This window comes from Palaemon carinicauda, chromosome 39 (genome assembly GCF_036898095.1).
Source record: "Palaemon carinicauda isolate YSFRI2023 chromosome 39, ASM3689809v2, whole genome shotgun sequence".
NCBI classification, from domain to species: domain Eukaryota; kingdom Metazoa; phylum Arthropoda; class Malacostraca; order Decapoda; family Palaemonidae; genus Palaemon; species Palaemon carinicauda.
In genome coordinates this window covers 52,326,283-52,333,782 of record NC_090763.1, presented here as the reverse complement: position 1 = coordinate 52,333,782, position 7,500 = coordinate 52,326,283, and the positions used below count along the sequence as shown (strand labels likewise).

The 7,500-nt window shown below is 32.4% G+C and overlaps 1 long non-coding RNA gene across 1 annotated transcript; it reads right to left on the bottom strand.

The window, feature by feature from the left end:
• Positions 1 to 2,013: 2,013 nt before the first annotated feature.
• LOC137630871 (uncharacterized) lies at positions 2,014 to 4,094 on the bottom strand. The gene is made up of 3 exons (XR_011041785.1): positions 3,957 to 4,094; positions 3,386 to 3,563; positions 2,014 to 2,755 (listed from the first exon to the last, which is right to left on the bottom strand). It is a non-coding gene; the product is annotated as an uncharacterized lncRNA (long non-coding RNA).
• Between the last annotated feature and the right edge of the window lie 3,406 nt (positions 4,095 to 7,500).

Here is a 7,500-nt window from a genome sequence, read left to right as displayed (position 1 = left end):
CATACAATTCTTAAACTGCAGAAGTATCTCTCTATATAACTCTCCAGTGGTCTTTTTATATCTACTGCAGCTGTTAGCCACTAAGCCTCTTCCACACGAGGGGCAAATGTAGGACGGGCACTCTAGTTCGCCCGTAATTCTTTCGCTTTGAAACAATGTTACTAGATCAAACAGTCCAAGGCAGGCAGTAGACACAGGCAGGCAAACAACGGGCACAGGCACACTCGAGATCGTTACCCATTCAACAAAATTGGTAACAGTCTGCCCATCATGCTTTTGCCCTTCGTATGGAAGAGCCTTTAAACGCTTTAATAATCAAGGAAATCTATTTCCACCCCCCCCCCCAAGTACCTCAACGTTGTTCTGTATCCCAAAAGAAACACCATATATAAACATACTGTATATATATCAAGGACGAAGAATTCAAAGTAACCTTTACTACAAAGTTCCAAGATTGAAATTTTCAGTTAAGTTTCAAGAGTTTAATGAGCTTCCAACTTTCATAAAGTTTAGGGAAAAATATTGGTTTAATATAAAATTACGAAGAAATAAAGACGGATGCAAAATTGAAATCTTAAAATTAGCTTTGCCCTTTTCTGAACATCACTCAAGCAAAAAAAGGTTTTAAAATATCAGTACAAGAAAACTTAAAAAATTACTTGCATGAATATCAACCCGTTGTACTATTTCCAAGTCTTCTAATTATAGAAAAAAAAAAAAAAAAAAAAAAAAAAAAACTACTCAAAAGCTTTAAAAATAAGTTTCATCGTACCGAAATATCAATATTACCAAATCTTAGAAATGATTTAATCGCACAATTTCATACATATGAATAAATCAAATAGAATCGATCTCTAGATAAAATATAACAATAACAAATGTTAAAGATCTCCAAACTAGTTTTACCTGTACGAGTTAGCTTTAATGCTAACTTATTAAGCTGTATGCAATCCCTAAACTAACTCCTTTAAATGATTCCTTTAATTAAGCTAATTTGTAAGCAATCCCTAGATTATCTTTAATCCCTATAGGCTTGTTCACTATATGCAAACCATGGACTAACTCCTTTAAATTAATCCTTTCAAGCTGTAGGCAACTAAATTAATCATTTTAAGCTGTAGGCAACTACTAGACTAACCCCTTTAAATTAATCCTTTTAAGCTGTTGGTAACTTCTAAACAAAATCCTTTAAATTGATCCCTGTACGTTGTATTTACGAGCCAAAAATACTACAGACGAAAACTCACGCTCATTACTTTAACTACTCACGTCTAACCGATCTCAACATAAGAGGTTTTATCCATTGATGATGATGATGTATTACTTTCACAATATTATCAGCAAGGATGATGGTGCAGTACAGTACATCAAACTTGGTTCCATAGTTCGCTATGAGTACCGAATTATCAATAAAATTCAGTATTAACTCAACTACTTTACATTAAGTTTTCCAGGTCTTGTTAAAGCTACATATTCAATAAGTTTTAAACTTCAGCTCTCTGGGAAACCAGACTAATTTTTCAATCTGTGCAGTGTTGGTTAACAATTGGTAATTACTTATCCAGAAGTGGCCTTTTTAAAATATCCAGAAGTGGCCTTTTTAAAATATCCAGAAGTGGCCTTTTTAAAATATCCAGAAGTGGCCTTTTTAAAATATCCAGAAGTGGCCTTTTTAAAATATCCAGAAGTGGCCTTTTTAAAATATCCAGAAGTGGCCTTTTTAAAATATCCAGAAGTGGCCTTTTTAAAATATCCAGAAGTGGCCTTTTTAAAATATCCAGAAGTGGCCTTTTTAAAATACCTAGTTCGGAAGGAATATCTCGAAAACTCAACTTTACAAAAAATGGAAAACCTTAAAGCCAAAGAGTACCATTAAATTTCCAAAATATATTTTAGTAATAGCTTAAAGATAAACTCTAAACTACCAATACCAAACAAAGAATGGAAAACCTTCAAGCCAAAAATAGAGTACTATTCAATTTCCAAAGTATATTTTGGTAACAGCTTAAAGATAAAGCAAAGAGGACAACCACTAATTAGTAAAAGAAATTTATTTGAAGACTGCACAATTAAACCTTGATAAAAAAAAAAAGTGTGTTCAAAAAACCATTTAGATTTAAACCAATCTGACTTCAATATACTGAAGAATACTTCATAAATAGTCTATCATGTTACAATGAACTACTTGCCAAAAAAAACTACTTGCCAAAAAAACAATATAGTTTAAAAGCTTTCTACAATGGTCAAACTTGAAGTTTAACAACCAGAATCAGCAACAAAACGCAACATTCTCTGTTAATCTGTATTACGAATCTTTAGTGTTAGTAATCATCTTGTATAAAGCGGATTCTATCAAATACTAAAAGTCATATTCCATTTAGTTATAAAATTAGTTATAACATGACTGTAACCATTTGCCGGCTAACAATTATAGCTTCCCAAATCTATTTAGTACAAACCGGATTTTCAAAATTTAAAGTTGGCATTTACCAAATCTTTATTTAAGATCTTTGAAATTATTCCATATTCCAAGAAACAATCTTCAAGTGTTCATTGAAGATCTTTGATAGGATTTTCGGTAACAATCTTCAACCAAACCATGAAGGATTTAGAGGAACGATCTAAGTAATCATAAAAGACCTTCACAGCATTCCCAGTAAAAATTTTCAATCAAACTGTCACAAGTAGGTATTTTAAGTTCGCTATATCACATGTAGTCCTTGAAACAACTTGTCCTGAAGTCGAGCCATCCAATCTGAAAAGTATCAAGTATCAGAAAGGTTTCTTGTAAAAGTAAAGAATCCCTACATATCTGAAAACTATGCCTGTAATATCAAATATTAACACTGAATAATAAAAGTAAATTTCTAGCTTGGCATGCATCCATATAACTGACTTGAAATATCAATCTTTGAATAAACAGAATTTAATATGACGAGTTAGGTTGGGAAAATATCTTACTTTAAATGGGAAATCTTGAAAACATCAATCTTTAAAGAGTAAACAGAATTTAATATGATGAGGTAAGTTGGAAAATACCTTCCTTTAAATGTGATAAATCTTTAAAATATGGAATACAAAATCTAATATGAAGAGCCAAGAATTTAAGAAAATTTAAAAATATTCTTAACTTTAAATTTGTGACCAACAGGCTTTATATACTCTAACAATACCTAAATAAAATACGAAAAATTTTAACACTTACCGAACTTAAAACTAAGGGGTTTAAAAGCAAGCCTCCCTATAACACACGGCAGACCTTATTACTGGTCTACTGTGTGCTATAGGGAACGTCCTCCCACAATTGGGGGCGCAGCCCCCAATCGGGGAGGACTGGCTTGCTTTGGGTATGAATAAAAAAAGAAAAAAACTAAGAAATACTTGCCTTTGAGTTCAGACTGAAAAATACTTCACCATTTTCCAGCGTTGTCAACAAAAACCATCCAGGTACTAGTTAGCAACATGTGGGTAAGTATGCAAGGATAATGCAGGTAACACATTGAAATCCTGAATCCAGATAAGCTTGCAACGCACAAATAATCAGGGGGTCACAAAACTCTCTCCTAAAAGTATAAAGAAAAATCACGGAGTTAAAACAATTATATAAAAAACATTATACAAACAGAAATAACTTTTAAACCGCTATGTTAAAACAGGTACTTTATAGATTTAGTGTACAGAAATTATTTACGTATATCAACACAACTCCAATAATATCAACAACTCCAATAAACACAAAACGATATCAAATTATTTGAAATATACACAAGGGAAGTTAAAACATAAAAAGCATTACATATACAGAAATAACTTTAAAACCGGTATGTTAAAACAGGTGCTTAATTTAGTGTACAGCAATGATTTACATATATCAACACAACACCAATAAACACCAAACAATATAAAATTATTTGAAATATACACATTAAAACAAACTCAACGAAGGTCTTACTTACCAACTAAACGAACCCGGAGATCTTGTATACCGGTCACTATCAACCACCCAACTGTTCGGGAAAACCGGCAAGGAAGCCAAAGAAAGTTTCGCGAGGCCAAGTCAAGGACTCTAAACGGAGAAATGCAGAACTATCACTCGCTTAGTCCATTTCTTAAAAGAAAACGGGGGTCGAGAATAAAAACAATTACAGAATCTTCGACATCTTTCATATAACTACTATGCGTTCGCTATACCGGTAGCTCAATGTGGCTCTATTGCATATGTGAAAAAAGAGGCGCATGTTTAATATATGGACATGGCGTACGTTATCAAAGTTAAGTCTTATATAGAACCTAACAGAGGAAGGAGAAGATTTTCAATGACTGCTTTGCTGGTAAAAATTTGTTTACTTGCCAAGCAAAATTGTAAATGTGTACTTAGAAAACCACCGACTATACAGCAGAATTTTAATGTCATTGAGATCTTGACTATAGTCAATTTCTTTTAATGAGGCAGATTTGAACAGACTCGAAGCGGTGCCATTTTATCTCGGAAAAGTTTCCTGATCGCTGATTGGTTGGACAAGATAATTCTAACCAATCAGCGATCAGGAAACTTTTCCGAGCTAAAAGGGCACCGCTGCGAGTCGGTGCAGTCTGCCTCATTAAAAGAAATTGTCTATAGTATGTAATAATAATAATAATAATAATAATAATAATAATAATAATAATAATAATAATAATAATACACAAAATTAAAATTTTCAAACTTCTCTAAATAAATTTCCGAAAGAATCTCCAGACGCACACAAGCAGATGTTCCTAAAATGATCGCGAGCGCAAGTAACATTTATGACTATCTTATTTCACTTTATTTAACCTGAGATTTCGCCATGGACATTAAAGGTCTCAAGAAGACGAGGCTATCTGCTTATTAGTATTCAAGGAAAGTCCCAATCAGGAGCATGCTGCCATAGTCGGGGGTCTGTTTAAGGATGGATGCTCATTTGATTGCCGAGGTAAACTTGGTGTACCCGTTTCACTTACATATACGCATATTTCGCCCCCAAACGAGCCTTCTTTTCCCATGATTACATAACTTCATTCATATTTATGCTTAATTTAGTCAAAGATATTCTTATTTACTCGAAACATAAAATTTATTTCTCTAAAATAGTCGACATTTTACTCATGACCAGTCTTCTGTTTAAGGATGGATGCTCATTTGATTGCCGAGGTAAACTTGGTGTACCCGTTTCACTTACATATACGCATATTTCGCCCCCAAACGAGCCTTCTTTTCCCATAATTACATAACTTCATTCATGTTTATGCTTAATTCACTCAAAGATATTCTTATTTACTCGAAACATAACATTTATTTCTCTAAAATAGTCGATATTTTACTCATGACCAGTCTTCTGTTTAAGGATGGATGCTCATTTGATTGCAGAGGTAAACTTGGTGTACCCGTTTCACTTACATATACGCATATTTCGCCCTTATACGAGCCTTTTTTACCCATAATTACTTAGCTTCATTTATATTTATGCTTAATTCACTCAAAGATATTCTTATTTACTCGAAAACTAATACCTATTTCCTTAAAATAGTCGATATTTTACTCTTGACTAGTCTTCTGTAAGTGAATGGTTCATTCATTTCATGAGATCCCCTTTTGACATATTTTAGACCTATTATTCACTTACGTATACGCATATTTCGCCCCTTTTTTTCCATAATTACATAACTTCATTCATATTTATGCTTAATTCACTTAAAGATATTTTTATTTACACGAAATATAACATTTATTTCCCTAGAATATTCGATCTTTTACTCATGACCAGTCTTCTGTAAGTGAATGGTTCATTCATTTCATGAGATCCCCTTTTGACATATTTTAGACCTAATAGAAACTTTAGTCTGGTTGTATCGTATAACCCTTCAAATTTAGTCAAAATCATTAAATTCAGTCATTTAAAGGCTAAATTACTGTCGTGCTTTCCGTGTGCAGAATGGTGTGGTATATTTGAATATAGGAATGGCAGAGATCGAGGATAGAATATTTTTTGTTTTACACATTACTTTGAAAATTCAACTATATTTTTTCCTTCTAAAATATTTGTGAAATTCATTTTTATTAAAGAAATATAAAGACATAAGCTGTGGGCGTAATAGAATATCTTTTATGTTTTACACATTACCATGAAAATTCAACTATATTTTTCCTTCTAACAATATTTGTGCAATTAATTTTTATTTTTCCTTCTAACTTTATTTGTGAAATACATTTTTATTTAAGAAATATAAAGTGACATAAGGTGCGGGCGCAACATAATTAAACTTTATCAAATATAAATCAAACCTTAAGTTGCTTAAAGAAATGATACTAGTGGTAAATGCAGGAGACTTACCATCCCTCAGAAATACGGGAATTGATAATGTCACTTAGAAATTCCCAGATTTAAATCAAATTACTTAGAAATTCCTAGATTTAATTTCTCTCTACAACTGACGTCACATAGATAATGCTGCCTTATCTAAGCAGGTACCGTCAGCCATGAAATGTTAGACGAACTTTGAAATTGAAATGAAAAATCAGCTGGTGTTTTGTAGGTTATTCAATGGTGAAGTTTCCTTATGATGTAAAAGCACCCACATGAAAAAAAAAAACAACAAAATCAAACTCCCATTGAATAATGGGGAAATGAAAATAATAATACTATTTTTGGTTGATCATAACTTCATTCCTTCAGCACAAAATGTTAGACGAACTTTGAAATTGATATAGATAATCAGCTGGTAATTTGTAGGTGTAGTTTCCTTGTGATGTAAAAGCACCCACATATAATCAGAAAAAAAAATAAATAAAGATCCCATTGAATAATGGAAAAATGCAAAAAAAAAAAAATATACTATTTTTGGTTGACCATAACTTCATTTCTTCAGCATATCTGGCAAATTGATCTCCGTCAGTCACTCCTGTCTCTCTGAGTCACAGCTCCTGTCCTTGTTTGTATGTTTATCTGTCTGATTCAGTTGTCGTTTCTTTCAGTCTCCGTCTTTTTACTTAGATCCTTACGTTGTTTTTCTTTTCATTCCTCACAACAGTTTTATTCATCAGTGTCATCCATTCCTAGCAGTTAAAAAAAAAACCGTAATTTTAATCGGAAATTCTCCGTAAAAATATACAGTTCTCAGCCGTATTTCAGTAAAATACAGGTGATCGTAACTTCACCATACTTTGTGCTTATAATTTACGGATTGGTGACCGTAATACAATCCTTTACGTCTATATATCCGATTTTAAAACGGTAAAAATCCTGGACTAAATGTTCCCAGGCATTTACTAGTTTTTTAATACAAATCTTTAACACTGTATTTAATCCTCATTACAGTATACTGTACTTTATTTAATACCCAGTAATAATATCACCCATTACCCGTACGTCATTGTGATATCCAATGTCCAGGTCTAATAATACTACTTTTGTAATCCTTTGTGTTATCTATCGCGAACCCTTGATGCTATCATCGATTTCATTCCCTTTTATTTAACTG